This window comes from Ambystoma mexicanum, chromosome 9 (assembly GCF_040938575.1).
Source record: "Ambystoma mexicanum isolate Mex_15411 chromosome 9, UKY_AmexF1_1, whole genome shotgun sequence".
NCBI lineage: Eukaryota > Metazoa > Chordata > Amphibia > Caudata > Ambystomatidae > Ambystoma > Ambystoma mexicanum.
The window spans coordinates 575,692,142-575,708,359 of NC_090931.1; the positions used below are offsets into that span (position 1 = coordinate 575,692,142).

A 16,218-nucleotide genomic window follows, 5' to 3' on the forward strand; every position below is an offset into this window, starting at 1 on the left:
TACCAATCCCATATGCATGCTTTCTGATTCAAGTTGTTAATTTGGGTCATTAGTGGATATTTATTGTTCCAGGCAAAATCAATTTTTTGGAAGAATGCTTGTGCTTCTTTTTTTAAATCACTCAGTGGCTTATAAATACAACCTTATGTGGCCTCTCTCAATAGTCTTGAGATATCATTAGTGTTTGATAGCATGTATCTGAGAAAGAAGGATCCCAGTCTTATTTTTGCTTCTCTAAATAAGGAGGTAGTCAATAATTCACACCTGATTACCTTTTCGGAAGCCAGAGGGTAGTACGCTATTAATGGCCCTCTGCTGTGTTCAACCTGATTTCCAGACCAATTGTGAGAGACTCTAAGTTGTAGAGGATTATAGGAACACATTTTTGTTTAAAAGAATAAGTGTGATTGTACAGAAAAGACACTGGGCCTCATTACGACCCTGCTGGTCCAGTAACAACAGTGCCGGTAGGCTTACCGGCACTGTTGTTACCGGACCGGCAGACTACAAATTTGCGGGCTGGAGGCCCTCCGGCCCACCAGGTCTGACCGGCACCCGCTCTCAGACTTTGATGGTAGCAATGGCACCATTATGAATGGTGCCGGTGCAACCGTCCTCCCCATTCCCATTGAGTCCAATGGGATGCAAATGGGAATGGGGAGTTACATTTTCCGACGCCTGGCTTCACGGACCGCTTGGGCTCTAATGCCCCGGTGATTCCCTAAAGCCAGGCGCCGTTCAGAAAACACAACTCCTGCGGCAACCTGACATTTTACCGGCTCGGCTACCGCCAGAGTTGTAATGAGACCCACTGCATTTCTTATAAATTATATTCAAGCGCGAGGCCAAAATGTGCTTACTTTATCTATTTTCTATGAGTTTCTTTTGAGTAGTTTTGTTTTAAATCACTACTCTGAAGTATTTATATTCAGTTATCCTTTCTTTTCTTTATTATTTAAGTTGCGATTTCATTTATAACTTAATTTAGCTTTGCTATTACGAAATTCATACATTTAGTTTCAACAAAATTAATCTGTAAAGGGTGATTCCAAGCAAATTTTAATAATGCATTTAATGAAGCCTGTAGGCCTCTTTCATTGTGATCACGTAGTAGCAAGTCATCTGTAAACAAAAAAGCCATGACACATGTGGTTTCTATCCTGGAAGGGACCAAATTAGCCTAAATTTGATAGGATTGAAAATACACCGGATAAATGTTAAAAAGGAACAGAGCCAAAATACAGCCTTGTTTTGGGTCGCGACATAGAGTCCAATCTAATTTTTACCTTAGTTTTCTCATGCAGGCCTATTAGGCATCTCAGGTCTATGGGGGTCATTACGACCTTGGAGGTAACTCTGCCGCAATTTGCGGCATGGTTACCCCCCTAACCGGGTACCGGGTCCGGGTTCCTTAAATGAGGAATTACCAGGCCATTCCAACCATGGAGGACCCGGTAATTCCTCATTCGTGGAACCCGAACCCGGTACATCCCCATTCCCATTCGAGCCCCGATAGGGCTCAATGGGAATGGGGAGGGAGCTAACAACGGGCCCGTTAATAATGGGCCTATTAATAACAGGCCCGTTGTTAGCTCCCTGGTCTGCTGCGGGTCCCGCGACCAAACTCGTAATGAGGCGGTAAGGGGTTGACGGCTCTAGCACCATTACCGGCGCCGTTAACACTTTACCGCCTCACCTATTTGTCATTTTAACAATTTGTTCCATAGACACTGAAGGCAGGCCAAGTCAAATGCAGACTATAAATCTACATATGCAACAAATAAGGGAGGATTTCCTCTAGCTCCTACTGTCTTTAAGAATGCATTTAGTACCTTAAGATTGTGGTTTGTTGGACGTTGTTTCCTAAAACCAATTTGTTCAAGACTAAAGACTTTTTGCTTCATTGCCCATTCTGAAAGATAGTTTAAGATTAAACTCGCAAAGACTTTACTGATTTTATTAAATAGGGCAATATTCCAGTATGAAGAAGGATCTTCTTTTGATTCTTATTTAAATATAGGTATAACTATTGCTTCTTTCAACGATGGAGGAATTTTTCCAGTCCTCAATATATTATTAATTAAGAGGCATAATCCAAAAGCCCAGAACTCTGGATGTTCCTTGATTACTATCTAAGCAAAACCATCAGGGTCGGGGGCCTGTGAAGATTTCTATTTCCCAATGGCACTTACAATGGGCCTCATTACGACCCAGGCGGTAAGTTACTGCCTGGGTCGTGCCTTTACCACCATGGCGTAAACTACGTTTACGCCATGGTGGTTGGCGGACTTACCGCCCCATTCCGAGGTTGGCGGGGCGGTAAGTCCCCAATCCCCATTTACCCTTCCCCATTCCCATTTTTGCCCCATAGGGCATAATGGGAGTGGGGAAGGCGTTAATTACGCCACCGTAAATTACGGTGGCGTAATTAACAACAAGGTCCCTTAGCGCCATGGATTTTAACACCTGCTAAAAGCAGGTGTTAAATCCTCCATGGCGCTAAGGGACCTCGGAATCAGGCGGTAAGGGTCGGCGCTGTTTACCCCGCCGTAAACCCCTTACCGCCTGGGTCGTAATGAGGCCCAATGTCTTTTCTGTGAATCTGAGCTATTTTATAGCTATCCCATATATTTACATTTGCATTTACATCACTTTTGTTGGTTTGTTTCAAATGCTGTAGTTCACGTTTTTGAACCTACATATGAGGGGAGGAGTTTTTTATATTCCTCATTTCTGGTCTCAGTACCTTTTTCCTTTTGTTAATATATTGGCAATTTCATGTTTTTTTAGTTCAATTCTAACTATACCTTTTGTTCTTGAATCTTTATGAACTGAACAATTTGCCTATAAGGATTTTCTTAGACCAGTTAAGTCTAGTTCCCTGTACATTCATCATCATCATCATTTCAGCAAAACTAAGGCATGATCACTATGTGGTTTTGCAGAGACCAGGAGGGATTGTATTTCTGTCATGTGTAGTGCAGTAATAACAAAATAAAAGTGTAGATTTAGATTGACGGTCACTTTGCGTATATTGCACTGGTCTGTTTTATTTTTGTACGACCGGGTAGCATTATTAACCACCAGTCCACAAAGAAATTTGACCAGGCAACACCTCTATCATTGCCCTCTTTCTGAAGTAGTATGGCGGGAGGATATTGTTCAAAGTCTATGCTGCCATTCCCAGAATGCTGAAATTCTGCTGGGCATTAAGCATTTCAATCTCAACCACAGATGATAGGAATGTCTGGATACTGTAGTGCCCACTTTTCCAGCACTGGATTTAGTGTGGGGGAAAAGATATTTTGCTTCTATTTCCTGTTGTGGTGCAAATATAATGATGATTAAAATCACCAAGTATCCCCAAATTCTCTTACAGCATTCCATTTGTCAGGAGTAGTTGTTTTAACACCAACTACTAATCCAACCATAGGCTGTCCACTAGTCCCTTTTATGGCCACTTTACAATGTGTGCTGTGTCCATGAACCTGGAACACAGAGACTAACCATGTTTCTTAAAGAAGAATCAGATTAAAATGTGACAATGTATTTTAAACTTCTCGATTGTTTACTATTTTAATATAGCCTCTTGCGTTTCAGGTTAAGATGCGTAATTCCAGCTGTCCATTTGTGTCAGTGTCGATTCTTTCTGGTTTGTTTAAGTGCCCTTTGTAACCAAGACCAGCACGCAACTTTTAATGATTTTGTATGAGTTTCTGGAATATCTGGTTTAGTCACATGTCTTAAACCTTATCCCCTGAAATTGAGTATTTGCAGGTTGTAATTTTGTCCTAAGGATTTTGGTTTGGTACCATCAGCTTGACCTGTATACCTTGCCGTCTTCGTTTCACATTCTTTATACAAATCAAACCCATTTACCCTCAAATAGCTTATATTTAGTTTTAACCTTGGTACCACAATGTTCGAGTTGACATGTGATCTAACTAGTCTCAAGTCATGGAAATCCATAAATTCAACTAGTTCAACGTCCGCAGAGGTGATCAAGTGTAACATCAGAACAGTGTGTAATAGAGTTAAAATTCTAGATCGATTTCAGGGTATTTCATGATGTCCCAAGATAGCCTCAATTTTTAGAGACTTTAATTTTTCTATGCCCGAAGATGACGATCTCCATATCTTTACATTAATCCTTTTAACTATTTCTTTATTCAGAGCCATATTGTCCTCTACCAAGGTATCTCGAGAGCAATCAAATTGAACTGTTCCATTCAAAGGAGTGGCTTTGGTCTGCTCAGAATTATGATCACTCAGTTCGAATATGGATGATGAAAGATGTACACTACAATCATTAACCATTGATTCCATGTTTGTCAACATGCATTTTCTATTGGTTTACGGTCAATTTGTTTCTTAGATTGTATCTGATTTTCCCAAAGAGAAATTAGATTCCCATCCTTTTGTTTTAGGGACATATTTTTCAATTTCCTTTTGTTTAACCGCCTTTTTTGCCTTGTTTTTATTTTTATATTTTTTTTAAGGGTTTAACTGTCGTGGAGTAACTATTTCCGTGTCAAATATAATAAATAAGCGCTATGCTCCCTCTGATTGCCATTCTATATTTTCTTTAGATAGTTGTTTATCTTGTTTTTTTAGAAACTTTCTTTGCAGTCTTCTTTTACTTCCTTTGATTCCTTAATTTTGTAGGATCCGTTGTTGGTACAAATTCCTCTACATTCACCTCTATGGATTCTCTATCATCTTGAATTGTTTAATAAGAGACCTGCGTGTCTCTTAGACCCAATACACTCAACAGAGACCCCACCTTTGATAGATCTCATTCTGTTTGTAGTCTTGAGTCCATTGAGTGTGAACCCGTCGTCTCAAAATTGTCATATCAGAATCCAAGCTTCAAATGCTTGTTGTTCTTCAGTTTTATCAGACAGTATTTGATTGCACATATCTTTGAACAAAGTTAATGTCACACCTTGGTGTGCTATTTATTTTGCCATTTGCTCATAAAGTTTAACCAAGGATTTTAGAACCAGATGAATCATTGGCTGTGTTTAGGAAAAAGCTTAAAACGTATCTATTTGTTCAAATTGAGAAGCTGCAACATTGTGTTCTTTCATGCTATATAGTAAAACCTGCGCCTGGATGCAGCTTGTTGCTTGGTTCCTTTGGGATATGCGCTTTATACATTTTAAATCAAATCAAAATGAAAGGTTTGTAATGACGAAGACACAGGCATAATAGGACTTGATACTCTGGAACTGTGTGCTGAGCCATTTGAATCAAATCTTTATGAGTTGTTTGGTTCATATGAAATGCTTATAAAGCTTGGTGTAACATCCCACCTTCAAGCCAAATGTCAGTGCTTACAGAGGCAACTTCCTGCACCATTCTAGTTTGCCAGCTCCCGGCTTTGCCCTCATGCCATTCTCTTTGAATGAATATCTTAGCTAGGAGATGATTCCTGGCATCACTACCTTCTACACTGCTCATTTTCAAAATGGCTTTTTGCAACTTTGTAAAACTTTCTTTTCACAAAGACAAAAATCATCCTATTCCTGCTTGATTTCCATGCTCAATGCTAACTTAAACAACAATTCAAATCCATGTACTTTCGCACAATCTTATTTCTCTATACGCCTCTCTGATACTCAGGGGTCAACTCACAGTGGTACTTTAAAAAAGCATGAACAACCTTCTATCCACCTCAATGCAGTTACACCAAAATGAATAGTCTGTCACAATGCACTTGCCATGAGGGAAACACAGTAGGCTAAATCCCGGCACAAGCCCCCACTTTGTAACAATGTATTGAGAGACCACACTTAACATTGGGAGTTCCTTCCCCCACAATCAAGACGACCCCAGAACATTGATAATTTTTGTACAGCCTGCCCTGTCTATGACTCATAGATCCATCCCCCTGCGCCAACAATGGGCCAACAACCAGGCAGGGGGATAGAGAGAATATATATTTATTTAAAATATATGTTCAATTAATAAGGGGTTACACACTCCACCTTCTCTGTGGCACAAAAGAAAGCCTCAAAACAAAAACACACGTTTTCCATTTTTGCCTCAGATGCAGGAAACAGGGCAAATAAACATGTCAAACTTCTTGTCCCACAAACCCTTTTTATGCCGAAATTAAAAACTGTGGCACATTACTAGAGCATAAATATCACTTGATAAGGTTTAAATTTAAAACAACTGCAAAGTTTTGGTTTTCAAAAATATATTACGCATGCAGCCCTTGGTACATGTCAATTCACTGTACACTTGAACATGTTAACAGTTTTGAAATCACACAAACTTTTGAAAATACTTTTGATCAATAGATTTCTTCTTCATTGTTCACCCCCAAAGCAATACCTAATCTTTTTAAATCAGGGTCACTTTTTCACTCTCAGGAAAGATTGTGCATCTTTCAATGGAAATGTACACTTGCTTTCCCTTTGCAAAACACTTCTCTCCCCAACACCAAAACACCACAGGGTTCAGTAATATTCAGCACCCTCTGTTTAAAGGCAAGGTCTAAGGAGTGTGGACAGTAAGGAATTTTGTTTTGGGACAAGGATACCCCTTTTCTTTACAGACGCCTGGGGTTGGCAGGAAAAGCGAATGCACCCCAATTACTATGAATGACTATAAGTTAACTTCCAGCTAGGAAAGAGGGTGCAGGTTTTTAACTCCTCCAAGCTCCCCCATTGTCAATCTATTTGGGAGTTAATTCAATTAATATTCAGTCAAATATGCTGTGGTTTACCAAGTTTCTCCCCCGCCCACTATTAATAGAACATATTAAGGCAGGCAGATCCCCAACACACTTGGTTTCATTTGAATTAAACTTCTCACACTGGAAACCTTTGTTTTGCCACTCTGGAAAGACAGCAGGACTCCTCTTTGGACAGCACATGGGTCTGGTCAAACACTTGAGTCAAAGATAGTTACAAGCACCCATCCCTCATTTTGCTCTTCTTAATCAAAGGGCCCAATCAGCTTTCAGGCTTTCCTAGTTTCTGTATGCCATGCAACACAGCATGGGACACAGCTGCCTCACCACCCAGGTAATGTCAGGCAGCTGTGTCAGTATTAACGCAGCTGGATTATAGGGACATCTCCTTCAAGATGTTTAGCAGTTCTGCTCTTTCTCTGTAGGGCAAGGGCTTGTTACCCCATAAGTAACACCTCAAAATATTAGAATGAGTAGGGGTGCCAGTTTATTGGTTCTGACTTTTCATTGGAGGTTTATCTCCTCTCCACCACCCCAAGGTCCAACCCCTCTCTGCCGATAGCCCCTGAAGTTCTATGATGTGAAGAGATACACCTACAGACATTTACATTTTTTAACATGTCAGTTTTTGCACTCAAGAAGTCACTACATGGCAAACATTTGCAATTTGTAAATGAACATCATAATACCTAGATATTTATGTTCCCCTAATCATGATGAATCTGTGGAACTTGTTTTCATTTCGGCAGGGTATTGTACGTGCGAGCTATGGTTTTTGGCTCTTTACACAAAAATGATCATAGTTAGGAATGCAACATTTCCTATCCTGATATCTAATTTAATAAGTCACCAGATCCCCAACTTTCAGATTCAGGACATTTCTGGGGAAGCTAGAAACAGTACTGTATTGGGGAAGATACATTGATGATATTTTGGTAATATGGAATGGAACAAGGTGCCAACTGGAAGAATATCATCAGCACCTCAATAATAACAACTATAATCTCAAACTGACCATGCAAGAAAGTACCACCAAAATTCAATTTCTGGATCTTGAGCTCTATGTTGACAACAATACAATTCAAACGATATTATATGTCAAACCAACAGCAGGAAACAGCATACGTCATGCTACCTGCAATCATCCTCTGCACATCATTAATAACATTCTATTTGAAGATTACATCAGAATAAAAAGGAACTGCACATTAGAATCTGAATTCACCAAACATGTGACAGAGGCAGAATCCAAAGTTAAAACTAGAGGCTACAAAAAACAATTGCTTGAAAAAGCTCTGATCAAAACGACTTATAGATCAAGATCAGAATTACTCCAAAACAAAATCACTACTCAAAAACCTACGTCAATTCCACCAAGGTTTATAACAACCTACAGCAATGAAGTCCAAAAAATAAGAAAAATTCTTTCACGACATTGGGACATCCTTAAAGCAGATGAAGATCTACTTGACCACCTAACAGACAAACCCAACCTAACATTCAGGAGAGCACCAAACCTGAAGAACATACTTTGCCCCTCTCATTTCCAACAGCACAACAAGGAACCAGGTCTACAACAACTGTGGAATCAAGAAAAACTAAAAGGAAATTTCAAATGTGGCACCTGCAATATCTGCCAATTTGCACTTGACAACAAATAAACTATGAAACTACCCAATGGTAAAGACTGTACCATCTGCGACTTACTTCATTAACTGTAACACCAAATTTACAGTGTATGGAATTATATGCCCCTGCCAGAAAATGTACATTGGCAGCACGATCAGGAAACTTAAACATAGAATATCAGAACATATCCGTTATGTAAGAAATCGAGATATGACATCACCACTGGCATTCCACTTTTTCAATACACACCCACAAGAACCAATTGAGGAAATAAGATTCTTTGGAATACAAAAAATCAACAAACCCCCAAGGAGGGGGGGGGGAGGGGGAATTGGGAACTTTTACTTCGACAATAAGAGGCAAAATGGATCTGCCTTATGGATTGCTGCCATTGCGGCTTAAATTCAGATAGTGAGATGATCCATACCCTATAACCAATCAATCAACTCAAAGCCCCACTTTAGGTACTTTACTAGGCTCATCAATATTCCATTACAAGTCCAGAACACAACATGAGGTCCTGCATAATACAAATTCTTAACTCTATATATCACACCATGGATACCCACACCCTATGTTAAAACTGTCCAAAGTGCAATTTATTAATAGCTCAACCGCAGCAGGTACCGCATATTTTTCCATTTTCAAAATAGCACACTGCAGCCCTTTGACCCAATCCCAAATGGCGAATTTCACACTCATGCTGCAGAACTTAAAATTTACATTTCGCAACATGATCATGATGTCTATACGACATCTGGCAACAAAATTAGACCAGCGCGAGAAATAATGGCGCTCGCACACCGCCTTTCTAAAATTGTTTGCATTTGTAAATTTTACTTAGCAGAATTATTTTTTGAATAAAATGCCTCTCTATGCTGTAGCATTATTGAAGCACAGGCAAATACCTATTCTCTATGAACCCCCAGTTAATCACTTTAACCCTATCCAAAATGGCGATTATAACGTTCTAATCACTAACTAGCCATCAAATGACACGCACGTGATCACGGCACGCAATTCGTCATCACGCTATTTAAATTAGCTCAGCAGGTATACACAATGGTGTTCTAAATATTGGAAAAGAGTTTGGCTAGCATACCGGCACTCAACTTCGCTTCACATTCATTTAAACTAAGGTAAACCGGGATACTCAACATGACATTAGCACTAATAGTCTCTGTCGCAATGCTTTCCACTCAGACGGAACGTACTTTAGTCTTCCATCTGTAATTTATCACTTTCCCATTAGGTGCTCACATATGCAGCAATCGAATCCGCACAGCCGCGAGGAACTACAACTTAACTAAGCAACTTTATATCGGTTTTAAACCATGGAACTCCGCCATAGTAACCTCAAAGGTAAGCGTTACTTTCTAATCACTTGATATAATTCAACGTTTTAAGTACGCATCCTCTAGTAGTTATAGATATACCTCTTGCTAATTTTCCAAAATCAGGATGATTTGACCCAAGGAATGAGCATGCACAATATGGAATTCCCAAAACCCATTGTATAGCCAACATTAGAAAACGGCAACTACTAATAAACGTGACATCTCTGGTCTCTCTACAATGTAAGTACTTTTTCCTAATCCTAATCCAACCTATCATTGTGAAATCTTATTCGGCCTTCTACTTTTTCTTTATCATACTCAGCACCAAATCGGTCACGAAATTGTATTTGTTCAGTCTTTTCAGCTAATTAGGCAAATAACTCTGTTGAGCTCTATTTCTCAACCGCACATGACCATTTAGCAGAAGCACACCCAGCTGTACAAACAAATAGACAGCCTTTACCATTTATCATCTCTTCAACTCATTTTCTTCTTTTTACCTCTCTTTCTTTTTCATTAGCAATCCAAAGAACTGCATTTTCATATAGTTCAAACAACAAACCAAGCAAGCCAGGATATAATCAAAGACTTTAAAACAATATTGGACAAGTGGTTACCAGTCAATTGGTCGAAAACATTTGGTCGACAGGACAATTGGTCGACACCATTTGGTCGAATGCCAAATGGTCGAATTTTTTTTTTTTTTTTACCCCTTTTTTGGTTTTTTTTGGGGGGTCCCCCCCCCCAACCCCCTTTTTTTTCTTTTTTTTTCTTTCCCCACACGAAAACCCACAAAAAAAATATATAAATAAAAAAAAAAAAATTCGACCATTTGACATTCGACCAAATGGTGTCGACCAAATTGCAGTCGACCAAATTGCAGTCGACCAATTGACAGGACACCTGGACAAGTTACTTATAACCCTCCTGAGGAACCAATACAATTAATATTGGAGAAACATGTGTCGAGGGAATTAGGTACTAAAGGACCTTACTATGAAGCAATACTAAGGTCCCTGAAGGTATAAGCAATTTCAAGGACTCCACCAGTGGAAACAACACTAAGAGATACAACTTGATAAATAATGGACCCTGAAAGAATCAGGCAGTAAAGACCTTACTATGCAGCAATATTAAGGACTCTAAGGATACAAGCTACAAAAAAAGCATCCTTTACTGGGAAAACTACACCAAGGGAAACCAATCACAAGAACCCCTCTTGGTATGAACTCTACTTCTCCCTCTTGTGAATGCAACATTAGGGATCTGGACATCAATCATATGCAAATTTCACCAAGTTCGGATTATCAATAAATATCAATCCTTACTCATTTCTGTGCTTCTGCTCATTATTCCTCAATTATTCCCCATACGGAAGTCTGCAGGCGCAACGTTAAAGGTAATATACTTTTCTCTATTCACGGAAGCTAGAAACACATTTCCAATTAGAACTTGAGTCCCAAAAATTGCAAGTAGATGCAACTGACATCATCATGATGGAATTGGGACAAACTCTAAAATGACATGTGTCCCCTTTTTGTGAGTATCTTGGTTCAAAGGTTACTGGGTAAAATGTAAAATATAATTATATGGGCACATGAAGTTTAATTTTTCAATTTAAGTTGCAGGGTGGCAGAGGCATCTGTTCCAATGCTGATCTAAGCCTGGAGTAAATTCCTTAGCCTTTGTTCTCTTAGGGCTAATGGATGCTGAAGAGATCCATATCCTTCAGGGCACATGACTTCACCTCTGCCCTCTGAACATCATGAGGCAGTACAGTAATTTGTCATTTGCCCTTTCTATGTGGAGTCCACCGTGTTTCAGATCTAAAGTTTGAATTATTTTCAGAGCTGCACCCATCCAGGCTGGTTCTGTTGTTGATCTGATCAAACAATATAAGTTACAACGCACACCTTGTAAAGTAAGGATCTTATCATGTTACCTTAGTGTAGTATATCAAATGACTCCTGAATCAATCAACACATGTATGGTGCAGGGGAGAATTACCAGTCCTGGTACATGGACCATAGCAATATGTAAACAAAACTAAGTTCCCAATATATGTTGTTGATCTGGTCATCATAAATTCCTGTTATGCATGAGACGGGTTCTTCTGCTCAGCCCGGGGCCTTCCAGATAAAAAGCCAAGTAGATCTGCAATGGGGGGGATGTCACTCGAGTCTTCTGCCTAGCAACCTACAGTCATGTCTTTCTTGGGCCCATCTGGCCCGTGTATGCTGCATCTGCAAGAAAATACCCTTTTCAATTATTGCATTTGTTTTTCATGTGAATTCTTTTATGTCTTTTAATAACTTGCATCTTGCTATCGCTATTCAACACTGTGCTTACTTATATGTTCATTTTAGCAAGAGGCCATTTATCTCCAAGTCTTTACTTAAAGCTGTGAAATGCACACACTTCTGGAAATTGCAATTTCAGTATTTGAAAAACCCTGCTTTTCAAGTAGAATCATACTTTTACTTTTTCTCAGCCTTATCAACTACATGCAAGGCCCTTCTGTATCAGTGCCTTTCCCTTCCTTTGCACCTCCAGCATTTTTAATTTGGCAGCTGAAACTGACAGGTTGCCTTTTTGTCATTTACAAGGTGTGTTTTTCCCATTTTCCATATATTCCTTGTGTCACTTTCAGCAAGACACACACTCTGCATTCACTAGGCCCCTTGGCTGTGAAGGCTTTGGGACTGGCATGTCATTTCTGCAGTGTGCCTTTTCCATCAGACAATGTATTGTGCATTAGAGGCCTAACCTGTCCTTTCAGTTCATGTCATTCTGGGGCTGTCATTAAACCCCACAAAATGTAGGTGTCTCTCTATTCATTGCTGTGATTCAAATCTAGGCATCTCTCCCACTACTGCTGTGTCTCAATTTCTAAGTGTTTCTCCCATTACTGCAGTGTCTCGAGTTAAGGTGTTTTTCCCATTACTGCCGTGAACAATGACACTGAAAAGTATGTGGACATTATGCTTGATTAGACAAAATGCTAGATGTAGCAACTGTAGCGCACCTAGTTTGATTTGGGGACAGGACACGTTAAGCAATCAGCTGGGCCAACCTACCTAATTGACAAGGGGATTGCCCAAACATTCAGAACGCTCAATTCATATATTTTAACTGGAGGTAGAGGGGAAATGCGCCAGTTTATTTTGGGGTGTAGGACACAGTATGCACTGAGATGGCTCTTGGGGGTAGGAATGGTGATGCATGAAACATGACACACTTAGACTGTTGTTTCTTTTGGGGATGAGAAATTATACCATAGGTCTTAGGCTATAGGTGGCAATGTCTATTTAATTGATTTGCCAATTGCACTCAAAGAATGCCACTTGCTGGATCCTTCCCAATGGTAGCCTTCTACCCCCACAAGAAGATGCACTCAAACGACCAGCTTTTTACCTTGGGAGACTCAGGGGTCAGAAAAACCTGACAAAGCGACATTGGAGATAAACTCTGTCTGAGTTTAAGGTATGTATAAATGCACCACGTCTGTAGACACATGCCGCAGGCACTGCTATTTATCCATGGACTCTAGAATGCAGCTAATGCTATGTCAAATTCGGTCTAGCTGCTCACATAGCTTACCGCACTGAAACCCCTGACGTGCCTCAACGCCACTGTCATTAGTATACAGCGATAATCAATGACAGATTTGGGTCTAGCTGGGCACACATCGAGTCTTCTGCACTTCCACTCTCTTGACCACTGGCACAACACGCCCATGTACCTGACTTCTTGGTTTGCTTGGTAGAGCCCATCCAGCCCTCCTAAATCCTAATCCCTGCAGAATGCACACACGCATCTTAAAACCCACTCTTAGAACAATTTTTTTCCAATACCTGTATTTCAGTCCCCGAGAGCGCTCCAACCACAAAGTGCATTGAAGCCATACAAATGGGAAAATGGCGATATATATATGACTACAATACAATTCTTTAATAGTGAATGAAGTAAATGGATAAAATGTGTTAGCACATTAAATGTGGATTTACTTTGTAGTATTTCAATAATTAGGTTGTCTTTATTATGCAAGCATTTCAACTGTAAACTCAGATGAACTGAAACGGTTTTAACATGAGCAGTCATTGGGTGTTTTGTAAAGTGGTTTCTCTACATGAAAGCCTTTTTGTATGTATTAGTTTACAGTTTATTGCATTTAATTGGATATTGCTTTTCACGTTGGTGCAGTGAAAAAATATACTTGGAGGGAGTTAGTATCTTGTTGAACAAAATCTTGCTAGGACATTCCTTGAATGCAGCGAAATGCTGTCTGCGGTTTTCCTGTCTGCTTCTCAAATCAGATTGCTCAGGTTTTGCCAATAACAGCATTTATAGATTGCATTCTGATTGGCTTAGTTGAGTTCAATAATGACTTACATGTGTTTATTTTATGTATGAAGGAATACTACAGCAGGTAAACCATGAGTGAGGCTTTTTTGAAGAACCGAATGTGAGAATTAAAACACCCTTAGGGGCTAACCATTTCCAGGGTGTCTAGGAACTGGACCTTTAGACAGGTTAAGCAGTTTGGGATTAAATGAGTTGCCCAGGATCACACACTTTGGCTCAGTGGTCAAACTAGGATCTGGGCACAGTTAACAATTTAGGTACTTGACTACATTGTTTCCCAGTTCGTTTTGCACAGCAAGGTGCAACTATTTGTAAATGCTTGACTATAAGGATTTAAAATAATACCCTGTTGTGTGGACCTGACTTGGAAAGTGCAAATATCACATGATAAACCAACATGACAATATTTTAAAAATAAACCTAGAACACCTGTTATGCAAAAGGAGAATGATAATTGCTTTATTTTCAAAGAAAGCCTTCAATTACCAAAATACTAATTGGTGTATGCCGAAATAAATTACTAGACCCATCAAATTCAATCATCTCTACCAGTCTACCTTGATGACGCTTTCCTTTTCAATCTTTGGCTAGCAGATGAAAACCTTTTCTCTCATTGATCATCTCTGTCTATATACACTAAGGGCCTGATTCATGGAAATGGCTGCAGAAATCCCGCAGGGGCCGGCCCGCACACTGAATGAAAAATGCACGACCTGCGTATTCATGGAATTTACAGCGCAGAGTAACCATAATCACAAGTCGTGGACGGATCGCGGCCGACAGGTCCACATGCAAAGCATAAACAGTCAGAACAGCTACCTTTGCGCACTCCATCGGGCGCGAATGCACGCAGCCTTCAAACAAGTCCAGGAAAAGTACAGCGCATTCGATTCCATGAATCGATGAACACGGATTTGGGTGCAGTTTGGCACGCAAGTACCCTTTTTTCCATGCAAATTATTCCATGAATCGGGCCACTTTATTAATGCAGTCTCTTTTCCTCACTCATCTTCCTTGTGCTTTGAATCACAATATGACTTCTTAAATGAAACTCTCATATTGGCTTTTTCCTCAATAACACCTTTTTATGGGTGAAGGCTCTCACACATTGTCACTCATGCAGGGCGTATACATGACCATTAAATAACTATACTTAGCATTAGGGTGAGAACCTATACATCTGATGCCAATCCATGCGGATTGTATCAGTATGTTCACATATGTTGGTAACGCCTAGCAACGGTGTGAGTACCCGAACAATGTATTACAATCCCTAGCCATGGCGTTAGTACCCACAAAATGTATGGCAAGCTCTATTGCCGACAGTGCAAGGACATGGCGCTTTACTGACAGTACCTAGCAATGGTATATATACCTGCACATTGGATGGCATAACGTGGGATGGTAAAAGTACTTAGACATATCATGGCAATACCTGCCAAACGGTGTTGGTGAATGGCCCTATGATGGCAAAGCCTTGACGCATTCTTATACGCCAATGATTGTTTTGTAGTGGAAGAGGGCCGTTGGTTTTGCGTCTTGTAAGCATACAGGCTGGTGGTAACTTGATTTCATGGGCAACGTGCAGCTGGGCGATCCTTATCGATTGCTGCACCCTCTCTTTGGAAACAACGCCCAACCGAGCCGAAAAGCACCAACAAGCCTATCTTGCTCCCTAAAAGCTTTACATTCTACAATGAAAGATTTTTTCAGCCCGTGCTCCTTAGCCAGCTCCCCTGCCCTCATTCTTACCATGAAAAAACCCACAGGTGTGCGTGCACATTATAAATATTCGAACATAGCAATTGTAAAAGCAGCCAGTGGCAGGAATGCGCCAGTTACTGCTCACGCGTCAATGTACAGTGGGTCTAACGGAAGCACTATTCACTGTTTCTCAAATAAAATCAACTACAAACAGAAGCACAGCTGGAATTGGGCTTATCCGCGATCGATAATAAGTGTAATCACTCTCACTTGGAATGATCTTGGGGTGTTTGCAGTATTTTCCAGGTGGAGTTTGGGAACAGCGCAGACTGTTAATCGTTGATTGCGAGAGGCATTTACACTTTTCCAAAATACGTAGTGGAAAAGTAAGGAGAAAAGGAGATTTCGTCTGTGTTTTACTCTTTACTGTCCCCAATACATGGTGCAAAGGATTAAACATCCCTTTGGCACAAATTCTAT

At 40.1% G+C, this 16,218-nt stretch overlaps 1 protein-coding gene across 1 annotated transcript in view; it reads left to right on the forward strand.

The window, feature by feature from the left end:
- Nucleotides 1-16,218, forward strand: part of LOC138488296 (multidrug and toxin extrusion protein 1-like) — a 419,915-nt gene that overhangs the window by 220,268 nt on the left and 183,429 nt on the right. The window lies entirely within an intron of this gene.